Below are 13518 nucleotides of genomic sequence, written 5' to 3'. Positions count from 1 at the left end.
CACCCCACCCTTCCCCAAAATAGAAACTTGCTGCTTTCCTCAGTTTAATCAGTGGGTTGCATCCCTCCTGCAGCCTGGTAGCTGCTTCCTCCTACATGGGAAGGTGGCTCAGGGCAAGGCGCTCCCATCTGGGGAGGAGAAGACACTTGAGAGGCTCAGGCTCCAGTAAATTCCAAGCTTGGATCCAACAGAGAGATTACATGAGGGAGCAGGGACTTGCTTGCAGGCTATTGCTAGCCCCTTCACAAGTGTCAGCCCTGAAAGCTTGGAAGAGTCTCTGCAGACAGGGGCAGAACCTTCCCTTCTGGCTTCCCTGCAAGTCATTCAGCAGCTGGAGAAGGAAGGAGGAACCTTACCTAGCAGGAGCCTGTGAGGGAGGAGAAAGGGGGTGGGGAGGCAGCTTGGCAGAGTGGCTTGTTGTGTCCCCCAGTTGGAGAAACCAACCTGAATTAACAGAAGTGGCGAGAGGGTGATTGACTCATCCAATCCCCCACTCCCAGCTGCACACACCTGGCATAGGAGGGGTATGCGCCTGTGGCAGGGGCTACCTGTGCTTTTAACTTGCAGCGTGGGGGCATCTACGCAGGAAAGCCACAAGTGCTGGAGTTCAGCACCTCAGCTGGGGCGCGGCATGTGAGAGCTGGGGGCACGGGGGGCTTTTTGGCCAGCATCATACAATAGCATCAGGTGGCTGGTGACTTATGTCTTGTGGGGGAAAGAACGCAGTTACTCCCCTCCCAGCCTGCATGTAGTGATGCCCCAGGAGGTTTGGGCCTCCCCTTGCTCAGATGAATGGCTAGAAACCCACTGCAGAGGGGGTCGCAGCTTCCCTGGTGGGGGTGATGGGCTAGCTTGCAGCTCTAGCTAGTGGCCCAACATGCTCCCAACTACCGGTGACCTTGGGAACTCACCCAAAGAAGAGCCCTGGTACCTCTCAGTAGAAGTCAGGCTAAAACCTACACGGGGAGGAGGCTGACAGCAGACGGATGTGGGCCAATAGCCAATACTTTGTTTATCTGTGTCCGGAGCAGCGTTCTCCAGAGGCAATGGGGTTTGATACAGTGTGTCCATTTGGTATCACTGCCCCAGTCCAACTCGGTGGCCGCCTGCCATTTATTTTGAGAATCAAGCAACTGTGTTTGCCTGGCAAGGGAAAGGTGTACTCCCTTCTCTCCACACTCCCTCCCTGGGAGTCCTTGCTGCCCCCGCTCAGCCCCCGGCCACAGACACTCTCCGCTCCCCTGGAAAGTGGAGGCGGGGGGTGGAGGCGCTGAGCTGTTATTGCGTGGCTGGTCTAAGTGGCGCATTGTGGAAGCAGAGATCATAGCGGAAGGGGGGACAATCTGGGAAACCAAGCCAGCGCCTGCCCAGGCCCTCTGCCACTGGAATTCGGTTGTCTCCCTCTAAATGCTCTCTGCCCTCGCTACTGAGCCCAGGTGCTGGTCTGGGGTTTTGCACACTGGGGCAGTGCTGAAAGGGGCCCAGGAGGGAGCTCAGAGCTACAAAAGCTCCCATAAAAGGAGCTCAAATCCAGGACTGAGACTGGAACCGAAACACCCCTTTAGACTAAGCCACCTCCAGCTCTGAATGTCTCAGGGAGGAGCAGCTGCACCCCATTCAACTCAGAACTCGGTCTCTACAGTGAACCCCCAATCACACTCAGTGCCCCCAGTTCAGCTACACATCAACCACATGCACTGGCCTGCAGGGTTATTTCCAGTGGTTGGCACTCAGTTCTGGGAGTCATGGCTCCTTGGTTCTATGGCCATTTCCAGAAGGGAGTGTCTCTAACAGCAGATCACGAGACTGGGACCCAGGGCTCCTGGGTTCATAGCTAGCTCCAGGACGGAGTGTGTGTAGTGGTAAGAGCAGGGGGTTGCAAGTCAGAACTCTTCTGAGGGCCATGCCTAGCTGCTCTGCAATTGACTCCCTGCAAGACCTCAGGCAAGGCCCTTCATCTCCCTGTGCTTTGGTACTCTTAAATGGGGATACGATATGGACCTACCACGCAGGAGGACTATGAGACTTCCTTGGGTAATATTTGGTGACTGCTTTTGTATCCTTGGTCAGAAGCCGCTGTATTCATTGTAGCCACTGTGTGAGAAATGTATCTCTAAAGCAAACCTGGGCCTTTCTAACTATGGGTTGCTTTAGAGCCAGATATCTCAGTCACCCTTTCTAATATTATTACAATTACAGGAGGGTTACACTGCAACTTAACCTTCCAGTTATGTGACTTCATGATAATTGCACACTGAAAGGCAATCTTCATGGCTGAGTTACTTATTATTACTCCTCTAATTCATATATACTATCAGAATCCATGTACATTAATTATGCACTGTTGTCATTCCCAGTCATGTAATGAACTTTCTAGCTACATGAATTAAGTATCAAAAAGCATAACCACCCTGTGACTGCACTATAATTATATTGCCGTTGGAGTGTCCTGATTATAAAGTGTGATTGGCTTCCCTAGCACCCTAACTTTTGTCCTTTATGACCAAATATACCCCTTCCGGAGCACTGGTAGCGACAGGCCACCCCGAACCGGAGCAATGGTCCACCTAGGCTTGGTAAGCACTCCACACACAGTCAGCCTTGTCAGGAAAGAAACCGCAACACTTTTTAATCAATTGCATGAGCGCTCAGCTCATTTGGAGTCTGCTTGGGCCTCTGGAAACATCAGGTGCTTAACGCAATGCGTTAGCATAGTCACTTCCATGCTGGCATGACACCCGCTCATGGGCACAGCCAGTCCCATACTAACAGCTCCACACCTTCCCTTTCAGTTTCCCGCAGTGACCAATAACAGATACTTCAGAGGAAGGCATAAAATACCCCCCAGGATGCTGTGTGACCATGTGGCCTAATGGATCTGGTATCTGACTTCACATCAGAAGACTAAGGGCTTGCATCTCTTCATGGTCCATTTGCTTCAGCGCTTGGCTACGAAGGTGATAAGTGCCTTATAAATACCTTTGACAGTTATCTAGATAATGCCCCTTATTACGTCTCAAAGTGCTGCATAGTGTTACTGTGCACTGTTAAACGGCTGCTGCCTTTCGCCCCAGAGGTGGCTCCGTTTCACTGGTGGACCTGCCCTCGGTTTACTAAGTGCTTTGGCATGAAAGGTGCTACAGAAACGACTGTATTATTGTGTAGTTCAAAGGTGACTTACCCTATCCCAGAAATAGGTGCTCATGCAAAGCAGTCAGCCGCTGATGCGGGGGGCTGGTGGCCAAAGAAGGAGATTGGGTTCTGTGCGACTTGGGTGACTCTCACTGTTCCCCATGCTCCCTTTCTGGCCTCCCGCAGCTTGTCCATTCTGCTGAATCAGATCACGTCTGAACAGGACTGAGAAGAGCTTGCTGAGCGCAGTCCAGGACAAATCACGTTGTCTCATGTCACCTAACTCCATTCTTCCTAAGCACCAGGACATTTTGTGTGTAGACAAGCCTCTATTGCTCATCACTTGTATTGCTTCTAATGGGGTCTCAGGTCTTTGGGCCATGGACCTTTCCTTCCTGTATGCTGCTACAGCCCTGAGCACAATGGGCCCTGATCAGGGCTTTTTGGCATTGCTGTCATATAGGTAATAATTAGTCACTTTCACACTCTATCTTAGTTTCCCCATGTGCAAAATGGAGGTGATGATACTTCGCTCCTTATAAGAACCCCTATAGAAGATACTAATGTAGACCTTCTCGACAGCACAGCCCCACTTCCTAACCCCTAGTGTAGACAGGCAACGCTGCCCTAAGCCCCGATCTGAACCCACACAGCTTTTCCTGGTTTCAAGCAGGGATAAACAGCGCCGTTGCAAATAATAATACCTAGCTCTTTTCATTAGTAGATCTCAAGCACTTTACAAAGAAGGTCAGTATCATTAGCCTCATTTTACAGGTGGGGAAACTGAGGCACAAAGAGGGGGAAAGTGACCTGCTCAAGGTCATTCACTAGTGACTGAGCTGGGTATAGCACCCAGGTCTCCCGAGTGCTAATGCAGTGCACTATCCACTAGGTAACACTGCCTCCCCAGGTTTCCCTTACTCCCCTAGGGGTTTATATTAGGGCAGTCATGTGGGTATCTGAACATCAGTGTCTGAAACCTGCAGTGCAGAACAGGCCATATAATGGTTCCCTGGGTGGAAAGGGCTAGTGAGGGGCATAGGATTTTCTTGGGTTCTTTTTGCCCCCCTCCCCACCTCCCATGATGGAGGAGCCCAGCGGAGCAGGGCTGGGAGCATGGAGACCCCCTCCCCCTTTTGAAGTTTTAGTATTGGGGGGAAGATGTGATTTGGTGCTAACGATGCAAATTAAGCTTTCTCACTTCCCCCATACAGGAAGTTCCCCCAAACCACAAAATGCAGCTTCAAATAAACAAAAGTGTTGACCTTCCCTCTGGTTTGTGTGTGTAATGGGGGAGCGCCAGCTCCCATGGCTTCCTCTTTCCCTAGGCTTCTCCTATGGGAATGCTTTGTCTCATGCGATGATTACACTGGGAAGAGGTGCTAATATCACCTAGGGAACTGGCTGGCAGCAGCTTATCGGGGATCAACTTCTCCACGCCCCCGCCCCAACCCTCCCTGATGTGCACATCAGTTGCATGGGATGGACTAGGACGAGGAAGGGAAAAAATGGCCCATATAGGGACCCTGGGGAAAGGGCAAAGTGGTAGATATAGCTGTGTCTATTCCCTCGCTCCCCGGGGGAAAACGTCATCTGGAAATCCAGGGAAGGAGGAATGGATGCTGAGGTAAGAGCAGGGGGCTGGGAGACAGAACGCCTGGACTCTGTTCATGTCTTTAGGAGGGAGTATTGTCTAGTGCTCACAGCAGGGGACTGGTACACAGGCTTTCTGGCTCTGCCACTGACTCTCTGTGGACCCTTGGGCAAGTCCCTTCCATGCTCTGTGCCTCAGTTTCCCCATCTGTAAAATGGGGGATGCTGATCCTGACCTAGCACTCGAGGGGTCATTTCAATAGTATTTGCAAAGTGCGTTGAGATGCTCAGATGGAGGGAGCCATAAAGGCACAAAGGATTTTATCATCACTTTTATCACTGGAATGCGCTTCAGAGTTTCAGAACCTTTAACCTCCAGCTGGACAGTGCTGGGGCACAAGTAACAGCCACAAAGCAGTTGCCTCCCACCTACTGTTACCCAGAACCATGGCTTTCAGGATTCATATGAGCGGGTCAGAACATCTCCCCAAGGACCTCCCACAACTGACACTTTGGATCCTGGTTTGAATGGCGGATGAGATCCATGATCTCCTGTTGAACATACGTTTGCACACGTGACGGGATGTACGCAATACAGTTGTACGCACACCGGTGCCTTTCCCTGCAAAAGGATGGAATGCACTTGATTTCCTGCTGCCTCTTCCTTCAAAAGTCTGACCCTTTTTGCACAGTTTCCCTTCTAGTAACCCCAGAGCCAGTGTCCCTTCTGGGCAGAAGGGGCCAGTAACTCTAGACATCCCCACTGGCTGAGTCGCACATGTGGGAGCATGGCAGAGCCTGGAGGCAAACTGAGGGGCCCATTTGACCACCAACGTACTCCTCATGCAGCATTGATTTAAAGGGGCTGCTGGCAGGGTCCAGGGCTAAATGTCCCCACAGCTTCCCCCATCTCTGAGCTCCCAGCTTGAGCAGTTGCACTGCAGAGAGGGCAGTGGGTCTCTCTGGAGGAAAAGAAGCAGTGAGAGGCTGTAGTGGGATGATTGGAAGCCCAGGGAACCTGGCTCGGGTGCATTCAGGTGCCGAAGAGCCTTTAAGGTCAGGAGCTCCAGAGACTCTGAAGGTTAAGTTGGAAATGGCTCTTAGCCTGCCTCTGCCTCCATGCAGACACCCGCCACATGCCAAGCTCAGCACATAACCATAATTATTATTGCTGAATACTGTCATGACAATACTAATGGGCTCTTCCACCTGAGAATTGCAGCATCAATCAAGGAGGAAAGGGTGATACCCCTCCCCATTCTATGAGGGGGGAACCCAAGACATCAAAAGCCCATGTAGATTCTTACACAAAGCCCATCCCCATGGTATCTGGGCACTTAAGGTCATTCAGCAGATAGCTGGCACCAGCTGAGGTCAGTAAGAAATGCCTGCCCAGGGTGCCATGCATGGAGCACAGTTTGGCATAGGATGGGGGTGTTACGCTCTCCTTTGTAGTATCCAGCATTGGCCGCTGTCAGAGAAGGGATGGTGGAGTAGATGGACCCTTGGTCAGTGGAGATTCTGGGCTCGATGGGCCAGGAATCTGATTTGGCATGACAGGAAGGGGGCTACACTGGCCTAGATGGGCCCACTGCTCTGATCCCACATACACGTGCCCCTTGCCTGCCCCTGCAGCGTTACCGTTCAGTCAGCAAGCCCATCTGGGTACTTGGGTCTTTCCAACGCAGCACAAATAGCTGTCTGTAGGAGCTGAAGCCCCCTGCAAGGGCCAGGATGAAGCTGAGGCCCCTCGGACCATTATTGATGGCTGTGCCGAGACGACACCGGAGCCCCCGAGGGTTGGAAACCTGTCCTCACTCGCCTCCAGGGCTCTGTTTGCCTTCAATCAAGAACAGCCGGCATCAAAGCATCCCCAATGAAAACAGATGTCAACAGCTCCTGGCTGATGAGCAGGGAGGGGGAAGGGGCTCTCCCCAGTCCACTATCCCCGGCCCCCCCACACCTTAGCCTGGTAGCTTCTTGCACAGAAACAATGTGTTTGTATAGCTGATGATTGTAAACAAAGTCTCTGGCACCATCAGGTGGTCCTGTCATCATCACTACTGGCTTCCAGGGGTCCTCCAGGGAAGGCATGGGGCAGAGAGGGGAAAGCAGCCAGCTGGGGAACCAGCCCTCCAGCCAGGAGGGGAGCAGAGGTGACGGCAGGATTGTGGATGTTGATGAGAAGGGCCCTTCGCATGCCTGTGGATGGAGCTTTCAAGCCAAGGAGCAAGGGTGGATCGCAGGAGGGCTCATCCAGGGAGGGGTGTGGCAGGAGTCCCTGTTTATCCTCTCCCCCCTCTCAGACAACAATTGCTGATGCATGAGATCCGGAGACAGAGAGAGAGAAACCAAGGAAAAATAGGAAATGAGTGAGAAAGAGAGAAAGAGTCCCAGGGCAGGAGGGACAGATGGACACAGCAAAGGGATGGAGGAAGGGCCAACGTACGAGTACTATCAGCTTCTGTCCTCACCATTTGTTTCCAAGTCCAGTGTTTGCTGATGTGTCCTTGAGGCTTGTGTGTCCATCTGTCTGGACGATGCAGGATGCTCAGATGATGTTCAGACATGCCGGCCTCCACAGGGACATTGTCCCCCAGCCGTGTTGCCGCTGCCCTGAGCTCACGGCTTGCCCTGTCCCCACTCTCAGTGGGACTCCCCATCGTGCCAGGAAGAGATGCTGGAGATGGCCAAACCATTTAGCATGACAGCCAGAGTCCTCACAGGCAGTGAAATGTACTCCCCTTTGCACTCCCTTCCAGTTCCCCTCCCCTGCCCTGCCTGACCCCTCATTCTTCCCCTTGTCTGTCTGAATCCATGGCGAATGGGCAGTGAATGGCACTTACCCATAGGAGGGGCAGAGGGCCTGCTCTGAGGTTGAGGTGGGCTGGGATGCTGGAATGCCAAGGTCAATAAGATAAGGAGGCAGCTCTGTTTACTGTGTCGGACATGAGAGGCAGCGGACCCCTGCTCTTCACTTGGGAGGCCCCTTTCCCAGAAGCAGTTGGCATTCTCTGCAGGGGCTGAGTGTGTCTCAACAGAGGCGGGGATGAATTTATCTGCACCCAGTGAGGAGCAGCCATCAAAGGGGCTGCTGTGTCCCTGCCCATTATAACCAGCTGCCACGTAACCCAGCACGACTGATGTGAACATGCTTGTGGGGGCCTAAGGTTGCCATGTAGCCACGGCTGGCAGGGGAGCACCAGCGCGGTCTGGAGGAGGGAACCCCCCAGCTGGGGAAACTACCTGGAATGACTTCCTAAAGGAGAGGGGGTTTCAGAGAGGTCACATGTCCTCTTGGTTGGCAGAGTACTCAGTGATCACATGATCTCCTATGTGTAATCACATGTCACGAGTCCGGTGTGTGACAGAGTGAGTGGTACGGTGCTGCATGATCACAAGGGTCCATATGCAGTCCCATGTCCAGTTGGTTGCACAGGTAAATGGTTCAGCGTAGCATGGTCCCATGATGTCCCGTGCTCGGTCCTTGGCTGAGAGGACACGTGGTCCTCTGGACTGGTAGCATGTGTGACACATCCCCAAGTGGTCACTCAGAGCCTGTGCAATCATATGTCATGTGGTTCAGTGGCTGACAGGGCATGCTGATCACGGTGGTATGTCTTCCGACACATCCTGCTACTTGATGCTCCATGGTCCCACGATGGTCTAGTGGTCCAGTCATGTGCTTGTTATGTGATCACACGGTGCTTCATGTGGGCGTGTGATGCCCTCTCGGTTCATAGGACACCTGACCCGGTATTCGATGACCACCTCGTGGTCTGTGCCATCACCTCTGCTGTTAGGCCAGAAGTGACATGAAGCCCTGTGCTCCGTGGCATGTATGTAGAGGCATGGATGTTTCTGCCTCTGCTGTTTGTCTTCTAGCCTGCTCGCTGCACAGGGTCTCCATCTGGGCTGATGGTAGCTCAGAGAGGTCTCTCTGGGGTCCCCATAGCAGAGCCCCTCCAGAGTAGCTGGGGGCTCCTTGCCATGAAGCAGGGCTCAGGGGGCTGGATCTGGTGCTGCACATGCAGGCAGCATTATCCCTGTCAGTCTCTGGAGACACTGGCTCAGAGCCATCCTCCAGAGCTGTACAGCCAAGAAGCAAACTGGAGGTGGGCAATAAAGAGCTGGGTGAGATTGTGCCTGCAGGCTGACGCTCATCTTGCTGATGAAACCTCAGAGAGATAGGCAGGGCTGGGGGAGTTGCTGCTCAAGGCTGCCGTTCGTGTGGATCCTCTGGGCACGTGGGGGCCCTTATCGGCGGCTGACTTGCTTGCCGGGCAGTGCAGGGGGAGGCCAGCATGCACGAGTCAGCTGGGCTGATAACAACGGCCAGAGGGATTTAAAGGGCAGAGCATGGACCCTCTCAACGCAACCAGAGGAGCGAGCCAAGGGCTATTTAATGCAACCAATCAAAGGGGAGAGCCCAGGGCCAAAATTCTCAATGCGACCAATCAAAGGAGTGAACCAAGGACTGAATTGCTCAATACGACCAAAAGTGGAATCATAGACTTCAAGGCCAGAAGGGACCATCATGGTCATCTAGACTGACCTCCTGCACATCACAGGCCACAGAACGTCGCCCACCCATAATCTCTGGCTGCATTACTGAAATCCTCAAATTTTGATTTAAAGATGTCAAGTTACAGAGAATCCACCATTTACACTAGTTTAAACCTGCAAGTGACTCATGCCCCATGCTGCATGAGTGAGGAAGGCAAAAAAACCCAGGGTCTCTGCCAACCTGATCTGGGAAAAATTCCTTCCTGGCCATAAACAACAGTTAGACCCTGAGCTTGTGGGTGAGGCCTACCAGCCAGACACCTGGGCAAGAATTCCCTGTAGTAACTCAGAGCCCTCCCCATCTAGTGTCCCATCTCCAGCTGTTGGAGATAGCTGTCATGGACGGGCCATGTGCCATTGTAGGACACCTCATTATAAACCCCGCCCCCCCAGAAACTTATCAAGTTCAATCTTGAAACAAGTTAGACTGTTTCCCCCCATTATTCCCCTGGGAAGGGTGCTCCAGAACTTCACTCTGATCTAATTTCAAGCCTAAACTTACTGATGGCCAGTTATATCCATTTGTTCTTGTGCCAACATTGGCCTTTACCTCTCCCATCCTGGTGTTTATCCCTGTGCTGTATTTATAGAGAGCAGTCATATCTCCATTCAGCCTTCATTTTGTTAGGTTAAAGAAGCCAAGCTCCTTAAGTCTCCTCTCCTAAGGTAGGTTCTCCATCCCTCTGATCATCCTAGTATCCCTTCTCTGCACATGTTCCAGTCTAAATTTATCTTTCTTAAACACAGAAGACCAGATTTGCACACAGTATTCCATATGAGGGCTCTCACTAGTGCCGGTATAATGGTTATAACACTTCCCTGTCTCTACTGGAACTACTTCGCCTCATGCATCCCAGGACTGCATTAGGCTTTTCCTCAGCCACATCACGTTGGCATCTCATAGTCACCCTGTGATTGACCAATACACCCAGGTCTTTCTCCTCCTCTGTTGTTTCTAACTGTTAAGTTCTCATTTTATAGCAAAATTCTTGTTGTTAGTCCTGAAGTGCATGAGCTTGTACTTTGCACTATTAAATTTCATCCTATTTCTGTTACTACAGTTTTCAAGGTTGTCCAAATCTTCCTGTATGACCTCCCGGTCCTCCTCCATATTGGCAATACCTCCTAATTTTGTGTCATCCACAAATTTTATTAGCACACTCCCACTTTTCGTGCCAAGGTCATTAATGAAAATGTTAAATAAGACTGATTCCAAGTCCAGTCCCTGAGGAACTCCACTAGTAACCTTCCTCCAGCCTGACAGTTCAACTTTCAGTATGACTTCTTATAGTCTCCCCTTTAACCAATTCCTTATCCACCTTTCAGTTCTCATCTTAATCCCTATCTTCTCCAATGTAACTAATAATATCCCATGTGGAACTCTATTACATACCTTACTGAAATCAAGGTAGATTGGATCTACTTCATTTCCTTTGTCTGTCTTCTCAAAGAAAGAGATCATGTTGGTCTGGCATGATCTACCTTTTGTAAAATCATGTTGTATTTTATCCCAATTACCATTTACCTCTATGTCCTTAACAGGGCTTTCTTTCAAAATTTTGTTCTCAGGCCTTGCGTACAATTGAGGTCAAACAGATCAAACAAGAGATCCCTCACCATCTCCTCCTGTGGTCTCCAGGCCAGCACTAAGCTCAATAGAGTGGGGCAGCCTTTCTAATAAAGGCTTTGTTCCCTACAGGCCAGTCTCTGGGATTACTCTTCAGCTCCAGCACCCCCAGTGCTGAGCCTTTGGGGAGCCCCGGGGCTCTCTGCACAGACCTTTGGCACTGGGCACAGCCTGCAGGGCTTCCTACACCTTGATGGACAGGTCCTGTGTCTCCCTTCTTCATCCTGTGGGCTTCTCTGTTCTCATCGCGCAGGGAGGGAGGGGCGGTCCCTCCCTGTGGTGGGGGCATGTCCAAGGTGCTGTGGGCTCAACACATGGCCAGCAGCCATCGACCTGCTGGAGAGCACAGCGAGGAGGGGCCTGTTTGTGGAAGCGGGCTGTGCGGGGAGATGAGGGCCTATGGGGGGGCCGTGCCTCCTATCAAAACCTTCTGCAGTGATGGCCTGCGGAGAGCCACCGTGCCCAGCTGCGAGAGGGAGGGGATCTCTCGGCATATCACAGCCCCACCTGTGCCTGTAGCTGCCACAAGGAACTGGATCACAGGCAGCCCTGCAGGAATGGGGGGCTCAGCTTCCTTCAGCTTTTCAGCCTGCCCGGAGAGGCTGCCTGCTACAGGAAGGGACCTGGAGGCTGTCAGGCAGAGTTAACTTCCCTACAGCCCTGCCCTGCCCAAGCCAACCATCCAGCAGCATCCCATGGTGACGCCTGGAGCCGGAGCATTCCAGCCTGGTTACCGCTCCTGGGCTCCTCTCGTGACCTATTGGAGACAGAGCTGCTGCTGTAGCCCTCATTTCTCCAGCCGCCTCTCCTCTCGCAAAGTCTCCAGGCTCTGTGCTCTGAGGAGCGGTTTCAGGGAATAGCTCAGTCTCTGTAGGGTCCCCCATGAGGATTTCACCTTCCTGAGTAGCCAGGAGGCCCCCGCTGCAGTGAAGCCGGGCACTGGACCTGTGTCGGCAGCTGCTGTGATTCACCCTGCAACGCGGTCTGGCCAGCAGCTACCCAATGGTGGCTTCACGCTTCCAGTGTTTATGGCGTCCCCATTTGTTGGCTGCTGGATGTGTGACTCCAGCCCCCGACAGGTGGGCTCCATCTTCACAGGGGCCGAGCCCTTCACACAGCCCCTCCACTTCCAGCCTTTGATTTCCGCTTGCATGCTGGGGCCAAAATAGATCATTAACAGCAGGGCAACGCCAGCGGGGAGCTGGGTCCCTAGAACATGCCACCCAGGGCTCATACCTGGATGGGCCATGCTGGGACATCTCCTGGTTTAACAGGGGCCTGCTGACACATCAGCTCCCCTGCTGAAAGGAGGTCCCAGTGCAGGGGAGGAGGTACCCTTACAGGGTGCTGCCACTGTGTAGGCTTTATCCCCCAGGACCATGTGGTAACAGCCCTGCTGTGGCATCCCTATGCTGCGCCAGTCCCCCAGATACTTTGGGGCTGCTGCCAGGGGCCAGCGGGGAGCAGGAGGGCCACATCAAGTTCATGATTGTCCCTGCAGTCCAGGGTGGAGGGCCATCCCAAGAGATGACCACCCTGCCCTGTCACTCTGTCTAGCTCCCCATCTTCTGGCTCATGGACCGTTGCCCAAAGCCTTAGCACTTCAGCAGAGGTGGGAAGAATATGCTTTAGTTCAAACTGTCCCCTCTCCCCGGCCCATGCTGGGACCTGGCTTCTATTGCCCAGTCTAAACAACACTGCCTCAGTTTCTCCCGTAAGGAACGTCCTGAATAGGGGATGCAGGTGCCCTCTGTCTTAGTGATTTAAGTAGCCACCCACTTCAGGCCAGGGAGAACGATGAGACCAGGGATGAGTATTAAACAGCAAGATCTGCTGGGATCAGACTGTGGAGAGGGAAGAGCCCCATCTCGCCCCATCTCGTCTCTTTCTCTCCCAGAGGCCAGGGCAGACGCATCCTCTCCAGTGTATTCTCCACACAGTATAGCTTTGTGGGTTCCCAGGGATGGGGATCCCAGCCTTTCCCAGGAGGCTGGCTCTGCAGCCTGGGAGATCTTGTTGCTGGCATGCTTTTCTCTGCTACTCCATCTTTCCTCAGTTTCATCTCCCCAGGGAGAATGATGGGCTGAGTCTCAGTGTTTTGCAATGCCTGGGGTTAAAGGGGGGTACATTTTGTGTGTGTGTGTGTGGTACACAGCTGATCAGATGTTCCCTTCTGCACCCCTATCCCTCTCATTCATTTTCTCTCTCTCCCCCTCCCTCCACCTCTCACCCCCCTCCACTCCCCAGGGATAGCAGCAATCCCTTTTGGCTCACCCCCCTCCCCCAGGTCCAGGCTCCCTGCCACACACCTGGAGGAGAATTAAAGCTGGCCATTGTAGAAGGTTTTGCTCCCCTCTTGGAGCCAATCTCGCAGCACAGCAGTCTCCCACTATGCTCCGAGGGGTGGCAGACCTGCCACAAATACCTGCTAACTCCAGACCAAGGCCAGGCCAATGGGTTATAATTGTCTCTCCTGCTGCTTGGTAATCCTCTATTGTCTCCTATTCACAGCCACACTTGTTACTCTGTGGACAGACTGTGTGTGTGTGTGTTTTGGGGGGAGGAGAGGGTGATGGGGGTTCTCCTATAGGGATTTTTGA

This window comes from Lepidochelys olivacea (assembly GCF_965140295.1).
Source record: "Lepidochelys olivacea isolate rLepOli2 genome assembly, chromosome: 26".
Taxonomy (NCBI): domain Eukaryota; kingdom Metazoa; phylum Chordata; order Testudines; family Cheloniidae; genus Lepidochelys; species Lepidochelys olivacea.
This window is presented reverse-complemented; position numbering follows the sequence as displayed.